Source organism: Choloepus didactylus, chromosome 6, assembly GCF_015220235.1.
Source record: "Choloepus didactylus isolate mChoDid1 chromosome 6, mChoDid1.pri, whole genome shotgun sequence".
NCBI lineage: Eukaryota > Metazoa > Chordata > Mammalia > Pilosa > Megalonychidae > Choloepus > Choloepus didactylus.
Window position 1 is genome coordinate 28853066 of NC_051312.1, and position 18895 is coordinate 28871960.

The 18895-nt window shown below is 37.5% G+C and overlaps 1 pseudogene; it reads left to right on the forward strand.

Annotated features, from left to right (window-relative positions):
- The first annotated feature begins 3880 nt into the window (after positions 1–3880).
- Positions 3881–4532, forward strand: LOC119536845 (annotated as a pseudogene).
- The last annotated feature ends 14363 nt before the right edge of the window (positions 4533–18895 follow it).

Genomic DNA, 18895 nt, shown 5'->3' on the forward strand with positions numbered 1-18895 from the left:
GATTCAGCTTCTTTCCTCATGTTTTGTTAAAATTATCAAATTCAAATTGAGTATTTTTGACTTTAATTACTATCTCTATGCTGATGACTCACAAATTTGTGTCCCCTCTAGATGTCTCACCTGAATGCCAGACTTTTATATTCAACTAATTACTTTATACCTTCTTCTACATATTAATGGCATCTTCATGATTAATGACTCATTGATCTTAACCAAAAAATGCTGCACAAGTAACATTCCCCAGACAAATCCATGCTTCCAGTTATACAGCCTGAAAATATTGAAGCCAAATTATTGGTATTATCACAATTCATATCTAACCTATTAGAAAAGAAAAAAATGTCCTTCAAACTATATCCAGAATCTGTTATATTTTCACACATTTTCCCCTACTGATTTAGTCTGATCTGCAGTCATCTTTTGCCTAGATTTTAGCAATAGACTCTCACAATTCTTCCTGATTCTACTCTTGTACCCCTCAGACTATGTTCAACACAATTCTAGAGATTCCTTTTAAAATTTGTGTTTTAAGTCATGCCACTTCCCCATATAAAACCCTGCAGTAGCTTCATTTCATTCAGAGTAACAGCCAAAATCTTTACAATAATTTGACCTTCTGTTGCCTCTTGGCCTCTTTAGTACTCACACACCCATTCTCTCTTCTCTAGTCACACTGACATTCTTGCTGTTCCTTGTCCCACCAGGCAGACTTATAAATTAAGGCATTTTCTCCAGATGTTTTCTTTGCTTAAACCACTCTTCTAGTAATGTACTTGGGTAATAGCTTCATTTTCTTGAGACACGGCTCTAAATCTCCACTCATTGAGGTCTTCCTAACCACCTTGTTTAATACAGCATTCTCATCAGTATTCCTGATCTCCTTATGATAATTTATTTTTCTTTTTAATACAATTTATCATCTTATAATAGAGACATATTTATTGTATTTCATGTTTCTAGTCTGTCACCACTAGAATGTAAAATGCAAGAAGGAAAAGACCTTGGTCTATTTTGTTCAGGCATATATCACAAGTCATTTGTAGAATGATTGGAATATAACAGAAGTGTATTAACTATTTGTGATGGATGTTATTATTGAGTGCTTGGAATTTGAAAAGAATAAACCATAGATACTAGTACTAGGGCCTGATAGCATCTATAGGAATGCTTGATTTCATGTTCTCATTTAGGAGATAATTTCAAAATACATATAAGTACTTCTTGGGTCATTTGATGATCAACTTACATAACTTGTATAACCACATATTTCAATGTCTCAGGGTGACTGATACTACAGTGGAACTAAATACTGGTATATTGTGGACATGAACTGTGGGAAAATGGCCTGAGCTTGGAATGTGTCCTTGACACTCAAGGGTACAGACATTGGAATACCAAGTCCTGCCCAGAGGGAACACTGTTCAGGGCAGCACCTGCATTGTTTATGCAAGAAGCTTGCAAGTCTCAAATGGCCTGTCCCTGACTCCCTATCTTGCTAACTTCCCTATCTTACTGTCACCAGCCTATTTGTAACTCCTCTATTTCCTGTGATAAAATGAAGCAATAAATATGATGTGGAACAAATGGAGGCACTCTTTGCCAAATAGGCTTTGAGTTCCCTGCGCCCATCTTTGCTGCAACTGTTGTTCTGTTTCTTATGTTCTGCATCACCTCCCGACAACAATGAACAGAGATGAACTTGGTAGGTGACTAAAGCACTTACATCAAGTAGATGTCAAATGATTGTGGACTGCATGACAAAGGATTCACAGTAGTTTAGATTGAGAAAATCAGTACTAACATTAGTGGGTCATACTCAAAATTGCCTTTGCTAAATCTCTGTGCAATATTTATATGTGACAAGTTTACTATAACAAAATTATGTTGGAGAGGTGGGGCAAGCTGGTGGTATAGGGAGGTGTGGAATTTAGCTGGTCCTCTAGACTAACTATTAATAGTCAGAAACAACTAGTAAACAGTATGGAACAACTGTTTGGGGGACATCCGTAACTGGACACACACATACACCAATCCGGAATGGGTGAAACAGCTAAGGTCTGTAAGTAAACTGCATAGAACTGTGAGTAAAGCTCCCCAAACTGAGGAGCTGATGCCCCTCCCCCATTGGCATGGTAGCCTGAGCCAGAATACTCCCCTGTGGGCAAAAGAAGTGGACTCTGCTTGGTAGCACAACCAAGCTCCAACTGAAGTTTTAATTAATGAATTTGGACTATTGAATACAACCTACAAGCACAAATAAACCCAGAGAAAGCAGGAAAGGAACCCTGAGGTCCCTCCTGCCAGAGAGGAGGCAAGACTGGTGGTAATAATAATAATAATAAATAAAAACAGAGGCTTTTGGAATCAACTGAGATCAGAATACTGGAAAAGGGCCGTGTCCCAACAAAAGGGGCACATAGAACTGGGTACCAAATCTTGTCAACCAGCAAAACAGGGGCTGGGGTCTGGTTCTGAAAAGCAGATTTCTTCCTTTTTTTTCTTTTTTTTTCTTTCATTCTAAGTAGCTCATTAGAGAAAGCCTCAGGTATTTTCAATTGTCAGTGCTGACCGAGGCAGGGTGGAGTTAAGATAGAGAGGCAAAGGAAGAAGTCAAGTGCAGGAGATAATTCCCTAAAGGTCTTATCTTCCCTAAGAAAATGGGGGATGGGGGTGTCAGGGCCCAGCTCAAGTGGCTGCCTTCTCTTGGGGAATTCAGACCCCAGGGCCTGGGGGAAAGTAAAATAGAAACAGCTTAAGACTGGCTTCTGCTTCACTCTCAGTCCCTGTCAGGGACAGATCATGCTGTGAATGAAATCACCACCCCTCTTTACACCAGTGGGGAGCTATGGGCTAATAGGTGCCACATTTTGGGCACAGTAGAAAAAGCAGAAACTAGAGACCTCACAGGAAAGTCAGGCAATCTTCTGGGTGTCATCCTCAGGGAAACTTGATACCAATTACACCCTCACTCTGAGACCTGAGCCTGTTTGGTCTGGAAAAATATGATTGGGGTAACCAATGCCTAGACAATAAAAAATTATGAGTCACGTTAGGAAAAACAAAGGTATGGTCAAGTCAAAGGAACAAATTTACACTTCAAATGACATACAAGTTGAAACCAATAATTAAAGATGTTCAAGCAAATCTTCTAAATCAAATAAATGAGCTGTAAGAAAATGTGAAAAAAGAGATGAAAGATATAAAGAAAATACTGGATGACCCTAAAGCAGAGTATGTAAGCTTGAAAAAACAAATGACAGAACTTATTGGAGTGAAAGGCACAATAGAAGAGATGCAAAACACAATATAGACAAACAACAGCAGATTTGAAGAGGCAGAAGACAGAATTCACGAACTAGAAGACAGGAAATTTGAAATCCTACACACAAAGAAACACATAGGCAAAATAATGGAAAAAAGAACAGGGCTTCAGGGAATTGAAGGACAGCATGAAGCACATGAATATACATGTCAAGTGTGTCCCAGAAGGAGAAAAGTAGGGAAAAGGGGCAGAAAGAATAATGGAGGAAATAATCACTGAAAATTTCCCATCTGTTATTAAAGACATAACATTACAGATCCAAGAAGTGCAGCATACCCCAAACAGAGTAGATCAGAATAGACCTACTCCAATATACTTACTAATAAGATTATCAAGTGTCAAGGACAAAGTGAGAATTCTGAGAGCAGCAAGAGAAAATTGATCCATCACATACAAGGGAATCTCAATGAGACTATGGGTGGATTTCTCAATAGAAACCATGGAGGCAAGAAGGCAATTTGGTGATATATTTAGGATAATGAAAGAGAAAAAATACCAACAAAGAATTCTATATCCAGCAAAACTGTCCTTCAAAAATGAGGGAGAGAGAAGCTGTAGATGGAGAACCTAGATGAATCCAAACTTATTGCTGTTCTGATGGTTGGAAGGAAACAGCCTTTTCCAAAGAGGATAATCCTAAAAGGATCTTGGAGGAGAGTAGTTTTGCATCTTTGTTTCCAAAATATAGGGAGGCTTACTTGAAAGAATGTAAGCCATTGGTGCAGAGAACCTTGAATGAATATCACATTAAAGCAGTCCTGGACCTGATCAAGGGCAGCATGACAGTTCATGCAACAAAGAAGACTTTTGATCCATACATCATGCTTAGGGTCAGAGACCTAGTAAAACTTTTAGCAAGGAGTGTTTCATTTGAACAGGCAGTCCAAATTTTTCAGGATGATGTTGCATGTGGCATCATTAAAATAGGTTATTTAGTACAAAATGAAAGGCTTGTAAAAAGACAACTGCTTATTGGTTCCAAAGGATCTTCACTGAATGCTTTGGAACTCTTAACAAACTGTTACATTATGGTTGAGGGGAAGCCAGTTTCAGCCATTGGAACTTTTAGTGGCTTAGAAGAGACTTTAATGTTTAAACAAGTGTTGGCAAAGACTATTAATTAAGATCACAAAGTTGGGAAAGATTTTTGCCTCTGTTCAAACACAGAAATGTGAATAAACACAAGAAATCAAAGGAAAAAAAAACTTGAAAAAGAATGCTGAAGGATTACAGAAGTTTCAACAGGATTGATTGTATAGATCCAGAATTGGATAACACAATATTGTGTGATGGTAGCACAATATTGTAAGTACTCTGAACAAAGATGAATGTGAGAATGGCTGAAAGAGTAAGGCTAGGGTCATATATAACACCAGAAAGAAAGATAACAGATAAAGGCTGGGACTGTATAACTTAGCGTAACCTAGAGTAGTCAATGATGGTGATTAAATGTACAACTATGTTTTTTACATGATGGAGAGCAAATGAATGCCAACATTGCAAGGTTGAAAATTGGATAGTATAGGGGAAAAATACAATAAAGGAGAACTCTAGTCTATAGTTAACAGTAACATTGTAATATGCTTTCATTAGTCGTAATAAAGGCAATATACCAAAGCTAAATGTCTATAAGGGGGAGATATAAGGGAGTGGTATGGGATTTTTGTTGTTGTTGTTGTTGTATGACATTTTCATTGTATTTTATTTTATTTAAAATTTTTCATCTATCCTTTTTTTATTTTTCATTATTTTTCTCCTCTTCCTCTTTCCTTGTGGAAGAAATCAAAATGTTCTCATATCGATTGTGGTGGTAAATACATATTTATGTGACTATACTGGAAATCATTGATTCTCTACTTAGGATGGATTGTATGGTGTGTGAATAAAACTGCTAAAAAGTATACAGAGGGATACAAGTGCAGGAGAAAATGAGGAGAAAGGGATGTACCTATCCCCTCTTGGTGGGGAAGTAGAATAGTGCAGCCCTTCTGGAGGACAGTGTGGTGATTCCACAGGAGGCTAAGTATGGGGTTGCCATATGGCTCTGCAACCCTGTTTTGGGGTGTATACTTGGAGGAACTGAAAGCAGGGACATGAGTGAACATTAGCACATGGGTGTTTATTTTGGCAGTATTCATGATTTGCGATGGATGGAGTTGGTCTAAGGGCACATCTACTGATAAACAGAATGGTGAATTTTAATGTATACATAATTCTGCTCAGTAGAATATTGAGCAGCAGCAAGAAGTAATGAAATTGTGAGGCGTGCAATTAGTTGAATGGACTTAGAGTACAATATGTTGAGTGAAATAAGCCAGAAACAAAAAGACAAACAATATAACACTTCACTAATATGGGCTAACAAAAATATGCAAACTGAGAATTGAATCTGGGAGCATGAGTTATCAGTGGAAGGTTTATTGTAAAGTTTCCTAGACTGTAACCTCTTAGAGCAGTCACATCTATTCATGATTTGTAATGGTTATCTCTAAAATCTGAGAGGCTGAGCTGTTTCTGTGTGACCTGGTCAGTCCCTGGAGTTTTTGGTGTTTTTGTGGCACCTGGGACACAGAGGCAGAGATAAGCAGCTGTAGTGTCAGCCTTGCACCATGGAGCAACTGTTAAAGAGGCTGAAAAGGAGATCAAACTTTGATTGGAGATATGAATAAAATGGACTTGATTGAGACTGGGGTAGATGAGACTAAAGGGTAGAGGATGAAATTGGCCATGTTTTAAAACTTTGACTTCTGTGTCAGCCCAAAGGAAGAGATGTTTATTTGGTACAAAATCTATATTGTTTGTAGCACATCAGATAATTTATCTTGTATGCTCAGTTTATTCAAACACCACAATTACATGTAACTTTGAATAGGGGAAGAGATCTGGTTGGTTGGTATAGGTAAGTGTGAAGCCTCTATATATTCTGGAGTAATTTGGGCAGAGAATAAAAATGTATTTGCAAAATCCCCTTGAGGGATGGGGGAAAATGTGGAAATATTAAACTTCCCCACCTGGGGAATTCCTGATAATCACACAAGCATTGGGAACCAACAATTTAGAAGGCTGAGACTGCAATCTTGGGGCCTGCCTTTATGAACCTTGTTACTACAAAGGAAAGGCTAAGACTGCTTATAACTATGTCTGAGAGTCACCTCCAGAGAACCTCCTTTGTTGCTTAGATGTGGCCTCTCTCTCTAAGCCCACTCAGCAGGTGGACTTGCTGCTTTCCCCCCTACATGGGACATGACTCCCAGAGGTGTAGGTTTTCCTGGAAATGTGGGACATGACTCCTGGGGATGAGTCCACCATTATAGGATTGAAAAAGCCTTCTGGATCAACAGGGGGAAGGGAAATGAAGCAAAATAAAGCTTCAGTGGCTGAGAGATTTCAAATGGAGTTGAGAAATGTTTCTGGAGGTTATTCTTATGCCTTATATAGATATCCCTTATAGTTTTTAGTGTATTAGACTAGCTAGAAGGAAATACCTAAACTGTTGAACTGCAATCCAGTATCATTGATTCTTAAAGATGATAATATAAGTATAAACCTTATGCTGTGTGACCATGTAAGTGTGAAAACATTATGGCTCACACTTCCTTTATCCAGTGTATGGAAAGAGGAGCAGAAAAATACAGACAAAAAGTAAATGAACAGTGGGGGGGAGGAGGGATATGGGAAGATTTGGATGTTCCTTTTTGCATTTATTTTATTCTTATTGTTACTTTTTGGAATATTGAAAAAGCTCAACAATTGATTGTGTTGATGAATGTACAAGTATTTGACGACTCTGTGAACAACTGTATACTTTGTATGACATGTAAATTATTTCAATAAAATTGCATTTCAAAAACTAGAAAGGCGGGGCAAGATGGTGGAGTGCTGAGGAGCAGAATTTCATCTCTTCCCTAGAGCAGCTGGCAATTACCCAAGAACTATATGAAGCAGTGTTTTTGGGGTCTCCAGTAACCAGTCACACATTGGACACAAGTTTGGAATTGGAGGAAAAGCTGAGATCGCAGCGAACATTGCAAGTTCCCCGGACCAGGGGTCTGGCACCCCTCCCCACCCAGACCTCACAGACTGTCTTGCTGCTGGCTCCCTGGAAGGGGGGAGAAAAAAAAAAACAAAAAACAGCAATCTGCTGAGGGCAAGAAGGGAGACTCAACCCAGCCTCAACTGCAGAATTAATTAACAAATTAATTAACTAACTTTGGGAGCTGGGGTGCTAAAGAAGGGCTGGGCTCTGAGAAGTGGGGACACATAAAAGCAGGCACCCACTCCCAGACTCCAAAAAAGCCATTTTTTTTTCCATTACATTTTGTCCCTTCTGGCTTCTCACTGATCCCTTATCTTTTTGCATTTCAATAGCCCCTGGCAGGGGTGGAACTGAAGCCCTTGGAGAGTAATTATCAGACAATAGCCCAAAGCATAGCTTTAAATGCTCTATTCTGACACTGACAAAACTTCCAGGCTGGGGAAAGACTTTTAAAAGAGACTGTTTTTTTTTTTTTTTTTCCTTCTTTTTTCTTTTTCTTGATTTCTTTTCTATTTTTTTTTTTTTAAATCAAAAAGTAATATATGTGGTTATTTTCTATCGGAAAGCCCAGGTTGAGGGACTAGGCTGGGCTTGGGGGAGACAGAGTACCCACAGTGTCTTTGAATTCTGTATTCACTACTGAAGGCCTCCACCCCAGTGTTTAATTGGCAACTCAGGCTGACCAAGGAATCTACCTGGAGAAGCCCCAAAGAGGAGAGGGGAGAAGGGAATAGTGCCCCTGAGAGACAACTGGAGTTCTGAGGATTGGGAGAGTGGAGGGAGGTCCAGCTCAACTGGCAGTCCTCCTTCTGGGAATTCAGACCCTAGGGGCTGGAATTGAGATTCTGACTTCAGTCAGCCACACCCCTGACAGGATCAGAGTCACCAGGAGAACTGGCCAGCACCACCTGCTGGACAGGAGAGGAAAAACACCAATTCTAAAGGCCTCATAGGGGGGTCTCATTCTCAGGAAAACTCCATACCCTCCCAATGAGACCTGGGCCTCACTAGACTGGGAAAATCTGACTAGGGTTGACCATATCTGAGGAGACCCACCCACAAAAAGGTTACACAGAGGCAGAGCAAGAAACAGAAAAAACAAGAGGGGAAAAATTCTGATCAACTAAATAGAACCTAAGTTAGAGGCCTAGAATAAGTTGAACTGAATAACAGAGGCCAGAGAACAAAGCCAACCAACAAGAAAACCACTAGGTAAAAGACAGAAAACAAGCTCCAAAATAAACTAATCAAGAAAATCAGATGCCTAGACAACTTAAGATAACAAGCCATAACAGAAAACATGAAAACATGGACCAGCCAAAGGAACAAACTAATAGCTCAGCTGAGACACAGGAGTGGAGGCAACTAATGCTAAATAAATTTGATAAAATGAAGGAAGATATAGCAAAAGAGCTGAAGGATATAAAGAAGACACTGGCTGACCATAAAGAAGAATTCATAAACATAAAAAAACAAATGGCAGAACTCATGGGAATGAAAGCCACAATGGAGGAGATGAAAAACACAATGGAGGGACACAACAGTAGATTTGAACAGGCAGAAGAAAGGATCAGTGAACTGGAAGACAGGTCATTCGAATTCATACACACAAAAGAACAGATGGTGAACCAAATGGAAAAATATGAGCAGGGTCTTAGGGAGCTGAGTGACTACATGAAACGCACAAATATACGTGTTATGGGTATCCCAGAAGGAGAAGAGAGGGGAAAAGGGGCAGAAAGAGTAATAGAAGACATATTCACTGAAAATTTCCCAACTCTTATAAAAGACAGATAATTAGAGATTCAAGAAGTACAATGCACCCCAAATAGAATAGATCCCAATAGACCTACACCAAGGCACTTACTGGTCAGATTGTTCAATGTCAAAGACAAAGAAGGGTTCTGAAAGCAGCAAGAGAAAAGCAATCCATCACGTACAAGGGAAGGTCAATAAGACTATGTAGATTTCTCTGAAGAAACCATGGAGGCAAGAAGACAGTGGCATGATATATTAAAGATACTGAAAGAGAAAAACTGCCAACCAAAAATTCTATATCCAGCAAAACTTTCCTTCAAAAATGAGGGAGAGATTAAAACATTTTCAGACAAACAGACACTGAGACAGTTTGTGAATAAGACACCAGCACTACAAGAAATATGAAAGGGAGTGCTACAGGCTGATAGGAAAAGACAGGAGAGAGAGAGTTGGAGAAGAGTACAGAAATGAAGATGATCAGGAAAGGTAAAAGGAGAGGAAAAAATAAGATATGACATATAAATTCCAAAAAACAAAATGGTAGTAGAAAGTACTGTCCTTACAGTAATAACACTAAATGTAAATGGATTAAACTCCCCAATAAAAAGCCACAGACTGGCAGAATGGATTAAAAAACAGGACCCATCTATATGCTGTCTACAAGAAACTCACTTTAGACACAAGGACAAACATAGACTGAAAGTGAAAGGTCGGAAAAAGATATTTCATGCAAACAACAACCAGAAAAAAGTGGGAGTAGCTATATTAATATCAGACAAGTTAGACTTCAAAAGCGAAACAATTAAAAGAGACAAAGAAGGGCACTATATATTAATAAAAGGGTCAATTCCTCAAGAAAATATAACAATCATAAATATTTATGCACCAAGCCAGAATGTCCCAAAATTCATGAGGCAAACACTGCAATCACTGAAAGGAGAAATAGATACCTCTACAATAATAGTTGGAGACTTCAATACACCAGTCTCATCAATGGATAGAACATCTAGACAGAGGATCACTAAAGAAACAGAGAAGTTGAATTGTATGATAAATGAACTAGACTTGACAGACATTTATAGAACACTACATCCAACAACAGCAGGATACACTTTTTTCTCAAGTGCTCATGGAACATTCTCTAGGATAGACCACATGTTGGGTCACAAAGCAAGTCTCAACAAATTTAAAAATATTGATATTATACAAAACACTTTCTCAGACTACAATGGAATGAAGTTGGAAATAAATAAAAGGCAGAAGGTCATAAAATTCACAAACATATGGAGGCTAAACAACACCCTCTTAGAAAACCAGTGAATAAAGGAAGAAATTACAAGAGAAATTAGTAAATACCTCGAGGCAAATGACAATGAAAACATAACTTATCAAAACTTATGGGATGCAGCAAAGGCGGTGCTGAGAGGGAAATTTATTGCCCTAACTGCCTATATTAAAAGAGAAGAGAGAGCAAAAATTGAAGAGTTAACTGCTCACCTGGAGGAATTAGAGAAAGAACAGCAAACTAACCCCAAAGCAATCAGAAGGGAAGAAATAACAAAGACTAGAGCAGAAATAAATGCAATTGAGAACAGGAAAACAATAGAGAGAATCAAGAAAACCAGAAGTTGGTTCTTTGAAAAAATCAATAAAATTGATGGATCACTGGCTAGGCTAATAAAAAAAGAGAGAGCAGATGCAAATAAATGCAATCAGAAATGGGAAAGGAAATATAACTACCTACCCTGCAGAAATTAAGGAGATAATGAGAAGATACTGTGAGCAACTATATGCTAATATACTAGACAACTTAGATGAAATGGACAACTTCCTAGAAAAGCATAAACAACCAACATTAACTCAAGAAGAAATAGATGACCTCAACAAACAAATCACAAATAAAGAGATTGAGTCAATCATCAAAAAGCTCCCAAAAAGGAAAAGCCCAGGACCAGGTGGTTTCACATGTGAATTCTACCAAGCATTCAAGAATGAATTTGTACCAATCCTGCTCAAACTCTTCAAAAAAATTGAAGAAGAGGGAAAGCTACCTAACTGTTTCTATGAAGCCAACATCACCCTAATACCAAAACCAGGCAAAGATACTACAAAAAAAGAAAATTATAGACCAATTTCTTTAATGAATATAGACGCAAAAATCCTCAACAAAATACTCGCAAATCGAATCCAGCAGAACATTAAAAGAATTATACACCACGACCAGGTGGGATTTATTCCAGGTATGCAAGGCTGGTTCAACACAAGAAAATCAATTAATGTAATACACCACATCAATAAATCAAAGCAGAAGAACCACATGATCATCTCGATTGATGCAGAAAAGGCATTTGACAAAATTCAACATCCTTTCCTGATGAAAACACTTCAAAGGATAGGAATAGAAGGGAACTTTTTCAATATGATAAAGGCAATATATGAAAAACCCACAGCTAACATCACACTCAATGGGGAGAGACTGAAAGCTTTTCCTCTAAGATCAGGAACAAAACAGGGATGCCCACTATCACCATTGTTATTCAACATTGTGCTGGAAGTTCTAGCTAGAGCAATTAGGCAAGAAAAAGAAATAAAAGTCATCCAAATTGGAGAGGAAGAAGTAAAACTTTCACTATTTGCAGATGACATGATTCTATATGTAGGTAATCCAGAAAAATCTACAGCAAAGCTACTAGAACTAGTCAATGAATACAGCAAAGTAGCAGGCTACAAGATCAACACGCAAAAATCTGTAGTGTTCCTATACACAAGTAATGTGCAACAAGAGGAGGAAATCAAGAAAAAAATCCCATTTACAATAGCAACCAAAAGAATCAAGTATTTAGGAATAAACTTAACCAAGGACACAAAAGACCTTTACATAGAAAACTATAAGAAACTGCTAAAAGAAATTGAACAAGACCTGAAAAAATGGAAGAACATATCATGTTCATGGCTTGGAAGACTAAATATATTTAAGATGGCAATTTTACCTAAACTCATTTACAGATTCAATGCAATACCAATTCAAATCCCAACAACTTACTTTACAGAAATAGAAAAACCAATAACTAAATTTATCTGGAAGGGTAAGTGCCCCGAATAGCAAAAAATGTCTTGAGAAAGAGGAATGAAGTGGGAGGTCTCACACTACCTGACTTTGAAGCATATTACAAAGCTACAGTGCTCAAAACAGCATGGTACTGGCATAAGGACAGATATACTGATCAATGGAATCAAATTGAGTGTTCAGAAGTAGACCCTTACATCTATGGAGAACTGATCTTTGATAAGGCAGTGAAGCCGTAGCAACTGGGAAAGAGCAGCCTGTTCAATAAATGGTGTTTGGAGAACTGGATATCCATTTCCAAAAGAATGAAAGAGGATGTCCATCTCACACCTTATACCAAAATTAACTCAAAGTGGATCAAAGACCTAAACATTAGTACCAAGACCATAAAACTCTTAGAAGAAAATGTAGGGCAATATCTTAAAGATCTTGTGAAAGGAGGTGGTTTCTTAGACCTCACACCCAAGGCATGAGCAACCAAAGAACAAATAGACAAATGGGATCTCCTCAAAATTAAACACTTTTGTACATCAAAGGACTTTGTCAGAAAAGTAAAAAGGCAACCTACACAATGGGAGATGATATTCGGAAACTACATATCAGATAAGGGTTTAATATCCCGAATATATAAAGGAATCCTGCATCTCAATAACATGAAGACAAACAATCCAATTAAAAAATGGGCAAAATACATGAACAGACATTTTTTCTGAAGAGGAAATACAAATGGCTTAAAAGCATATGAAAAATGCTCCACTTCACTGGCTATTAAGGAAATGCAAATCAAAACCACAATGAGATATCATCTCACACCTACCAGAATGGCCATTATCCAAAAAACAGAAAATGACAAGTGCTGGAGAGGATGTGGAGAAAGAGGCACACTTATTCATTGTTGGTGGGAATGTAGAATGGTGCAACCACTCTGGAAGACAGTATGGAGGTTCCTTGGGAAGCTAAATATTGATTTGCCATATGACCCAGCTATTCCATTGCTGGGTATATACTCAGAGGAACTAAAACTTAAGACACAAACAGACATTTGTAAACCAATGTTTATTGCAGCATTATTCACAATTGCCAAGAGATGGAAACAGACCAAATGTCCATCAAAGGACGAGTGGATAAACAAACTGTGGTATATACACATGATGGAATATTATGCAGCTGTAAGACAGAACAAAGACATGGATCATGTAATAATGTGGGTGAACCTTGAGGACATTATGTTGAGTGAAGTTAGCCAGAAACAAAAGGACAGATTCTGTATGGTCTCACTAATATGAACAGACATTAATGAACAAACTTTCAGAGTTAAAAGCTGACAACACAGGTGACCAGGAGATAGAAAAAGGGCAGAGATCAGCCATTTGATGCTGAAGGACTACAGAATGTTTAGGATTGATTGCATTGATCCAGAAATAGATAGCATAATACTGTGTGATGGTAGCAAGGTATTGTAAGTACACTGAACAAAGATGTCTGTGAGTAAAGCTGAAAGAGGTGGGATAGGAGAATGTATGACACCAGAGGTAAAGATAGATGATAAAGACTAGGACTGTATAACGGAAAAAACTGGAGTGGCCAATGACTGTTACTAAATATACAAATATAAAAATGTTTTTTGCATGTGGGAAACCAAATGAATGTCAACCATGTAGAAATTTGAAAAAGGGATGGTATTCAGGAAAAAACATAATCAAAGCAAACTGGAGTCTATGGTCAATAGTAACATTGTAATATACTTCCATTAAATGTAACAAAGGCAATATGCAAATGCTAAATGTATATGAGAGGGGGATATAGGGGAGTAATATGGGATTCTTGGTAGTGGTGTTATTTGCTGTCCTTAGTAGTATATTGTATTGTATGATATGTTATTTTTCTTTTTATCATTTTTTCTTATTGCTAAAAAAAAAACAATTTTTCTTGTAGTAATCAGTATGTCCAAGTGCTGATTATGGTGATAAATGTACAACTTTATGATGATACTATAAACAACTGATTGTACACTGTGGATAAATGTATGGTATGTGAACATAACTCTATAAAATTGTAGGAAAATATATATATAGGAGTAAAAGTGTTGGAGAAAACATGGTGAGAGGGATGATGCCTCACTAATATGGACTAACTACAATGTGTAAACTCAGAATTGAATCTTAGAACATAGCCTAACATGGACACAATAATTGTAATAGTCCCTAGATTGTAGGCTCTTATAGCAGTTAACTCTATCGCTGAATTGTAAGGCCTATCTCTAAACTTTGAGATGCTGATCCGCTAGTGTATAACCTGATTGGTCTCTGGAACAATGCATATCTCTGAGATACCTGAAACTCAGAGCTAGAGCTCGGCAGATATGAATGTCAGTATTAGTGCATACAGCCACTGTCAAAAAAAAAAAAAAAGCTGAAAAAGAGCCCAGACTTCAATTAGTGATGTGAATGAAGCAGGTCTGGTTAAGACCAGGGCAAGCCAGGCCAAAGGGTGAAGGTTGAAACTGATTGTGTTTTAAAACTTCAACTTTCATATGAGACCAAGGGAATAGATATCTATTTGGTACAGGATCTAAATTTTCTAAACAGTACAACTCTACGGTCGATTTGTTCAAACACCATAATTGCATGGAACTTTGAATAGGAAGTGAGATACGGTAGGTTAGTATAGGCTGTAGTGAAACAGTGACACATCCTAGAGTAATTTGGGCAGATAATAAAAAATATATTTACAGCCTCCCCCTCCCCAGCCCCGAGGATCTGGGGGAGGGTGTGGATGTGTTGGACATCCTCACCTGGACTGGTGTTGATGTTGTCACAGACATTGGGACTGGCGGTTTGATGTGCTGAGCCCTCGAGCATGGGACTTGCCCTTATGAAGCTCATTACCACAAAGGAGAGTCTAAACTTGTATGTAATGGTGCCTAAGAGTCTCCCCCTGAGTACCTCTTTGTTGCTCAGATGTGGCCCTCTCTCTCTCTAACTGAGCCATCTTGACAGGTGAACTCGCTGCCCTCCCCCCTACGTGGGACCCGACTCCCAGGGGTGTAAATCTCCCTGGCAACGCAGAGTATGACTCCCGGGGATGAATGTGGACCTGGCATCGTGGGACTGAGAGTATTTTCTTGACGAAAAGGGGGATGCAAAATGAGACGAAATAGTTTCAGTGGCTGAGAGATTCCAAATGGAATTGAGAGGTCACTCTGGTGAACATTCTTATGCACTATATAGATAACACCTCTTAGGCTTTAATGTATTGGAATAGCTAGAAGTAAATACCTGAAACTACCAAACTCCAACCCAGCAGTCTGGACTCCTGAAGACAATTATATAATAATGTAGATTACAAGGGGTGACAGTGTGATTGTGAAGACCTTGTGGATCACACCCCCTTTATCTAGTGTATGGATGAGGGTAGGAATGGGGATAAAAACTAAAGGACAAATGGGGTGGGATGGGGGGGATGATTTGGGTGTTCTTTTTTCACTTTCATTTTTTATTCTTGTTCTGGTTCTTTCTGATGTAAGGAAAATGTTCAGAGATAGATTGTGGTGATGAACACATAACTGTGTTATCATACTGTGGACAGTGGATTGTATATCATGGATGATTGTATGGTGTGTGAATGTATTTCAATAAAACTGAATTTAATAAAAAAAAACTATATTATTTGCCATCTGCAGTTACTTTCATTAATTTAAATTTCAATGTGATGTTTTTATTTTTGAAAATGTGCTTTATTTTACATTTTTATAAGAATTGTAATTATTAGACACTTGTAAACCATTTGATGTATTCTTCCATAATAGTAACATATTTCTAATCATTTACATTAAAACTGGGATCCTTGGGATTATTTTCTTCCTTTAAAACAGTTCTATATATTGTTCAAAATGAAAATATGAAATACCCTTTAGAATAAAATTTGTGTAGTACAACAAGAATGGTTTACTTAAGTATATTGTGTATGCACTGGAAAAATAAAAACAAAACACACAACTTAAGTCTGAGTGTGATGCTCTGGGCAGTGGGCAGGACTCTCTGGCCCAGTCAATTATGATTGTCAAAGGCCTACTCATTCTTGAAATGTACCAGATCATCCCTTGTAAAATTTCTTTCCTACCAAGATAACCTGGTATGCAATTTGCATTTATATGAGGACAATTTTCACTGGCAATACATATAGTGATTAATGACCAAGGTGAGCCTGAATAGATTCTAATAATGCTCATAAATATTCCTGCCTCATTACTCACAACCTGTTTCACCCCCTCCCCTTTACTGTGGGTGTGATATGTGTTTTGCCACTAAACAACAGAATATGGCAAATGTAATGCAGTGTCACTTCCATGATTATGTTACCTAACTGGACTTTCTCTTGTGCTCACAGATTATCTTCCTGGCAACTTCTCTTCTTCACTCATGGACTCAGTTTCCTTCCTATCTATTTCTTTATCCTTCTCTATGGCCTTCATATTAAACATGTGATTCATATATTAACATCACTGCTATCTCCTGAAGCTCATGAGAAATGCAGAATTCTGGCTGCACTCCAGAAATAATGAATCATAATTTGAATTTCAGCCTAGTTGGTTCATATGTATATCCCCATTTGTAAAATACTGCCATAGGGAACTATTAGATGCAGTTGTTAAACCACATCCTCGGTTTCAGTTGAGAAAAAGAGAAAATACATTTGGAGGAGTGAACCTTCAACCTTTTAGATTTCAGCTAGGAAGTTACCCACATCCTTCTGCTCACAGATCATTGACAAGAATTTAGTCACAGAGATGCACCTTGTTACAAGGAGTTGGGGAATTTCAAATAAAAATCGTTTGTGGAATTTCCTGGTGACAGTAGTTGCCCATACCAGAGACAGTCAGAAGTCCAGTAGAAGGTGCATTTTGAGGATTTTTTCCATAAAGATTATGGTTTTGCATCAACCATCAAAACTCACAACATTAGAATTTGAATACCTTAAACCCAGGCATGCTTTGTTACTGATGAAGGGGAGAATGGGTTTTAGTGGATGTCTAACAGTCTCTGAAAAAAGCATCTAGCATAAAGAAAATCCACAGAAGCATTTTGTACTCAAAATCGATTCAATCTGACAGATTTTTTTTTTATTCCACATCTTGTGCCAAGTGCTATTATTGGTAGCCATAAAAAATAATAAAAAAAATTCCTATCTTCAGAGTTCACATTCTAGTAGATCTCAACATTTCAAAAAATCTATTAGCTAATCCATAACTGTTGTGAGTTCTCAGTATTTGAAGAGATTGAATGACTCTCTGTAATATTAGGGAATGCTAGCTTTTTTTTAATAAGGATGCTTTAAGATTGAATGTTAAACTCCTATCAGCTAGGTGAGACCACTTTTCATCTTAACTCTCATCTCACCACATCCCTTTTCATTAGATCTTCTGGAACCACAGGATCTAACAATAAACAGAATCTCCTATATTCTCATTCTCTAGGCTGAACATTTCTTTACCATCTTGCTTTCTTTGTTCTCCCCTCTGTATACTGCTCACACTTAAGTAAGGTTGTTTTTGCTCATGTAACTCACATGCCAATAGACCTAGAGAAGACATTTTTGTTATATCTGTTAAGGCAGTTACATCTATTTTTAGAAAGCTTCCACAAAGACCATTTCAAGCCAGATGGTTCTGATGTTCATTTCTTCCAGGAATTTCAAGAAGAGATATACCATTGTCACCCAAAGATTTCAAGAAAGGAAAAAAAATGAGGAAAAAGTTTACAGTAAAACCTCCATCTTCAAAAGCTCAATAGAATATCAAAAGGTGCTTAATCATTGAAAGGTGGTAACTTCATTACTAATCAGGGAAATGAAAAGTTAAAGCTCATGGGAAACCCCTATACACATCTATTAGCTCACTAAGTAACTTAAATAGGAATAACAGACAAAGTTAATTACTGAGGAAGATGTAGAGAAACTGGAACTGTCATACATTTCTTGTTGAAATTTAAATCATTATGGCCACTTTGGAATGCTCTTTGGAATTATCTGCTCAAATTGAAAATACACATATCCCAAGACCCAGTGATTTCATTGCTAGTTATACCTAATGGAGAAATATACATATGTTCAATGAAAGCAAGTAGGAAAAAAAAAATCTGGAAAAATTCAAATGTTCATCTACATTAGAATGAATATAAATTGTGGGAATTCATAATATATATATTATATGCCACAATTAAACTGAATAAACTTTATCTCTACAGTCACATAGACAAATTACACAAATATATTTCAAGTGAAAGAAATCATAGACAAAATGAGTGTACTACCTGATTTTAATAAATAAATATCAAAGAGAGATTAAGCTAATGGGTTTAAAAACATAGAACATTTTTTCTCTTCTGGAAACATTACTAGAAGGAAGCAAAATAAGTTTCTAGGTTTTAGGATTATGGCTGTAACATTTCTTGATTTTGGTGTTTGTTACTTGGGTGTGGGTGCTTTCACTTAGCGAACTTTATTTGGCATTTTCTATACATTTGTTGAAAGTCAAAAAAGTTGTTCTAAATAAACATGAATGAATATATGAAATACGCTTTAGGTCATATAGACAACCATTCATATCATCTTCTGCTTCTCTTGTTTATCATAATGGAAAAATCAGTGCTTCTCTACTTAGGACAGAAAAAGAAAAATCCTGACAGACTCTGGACAGGTGTAAGAGTCATTG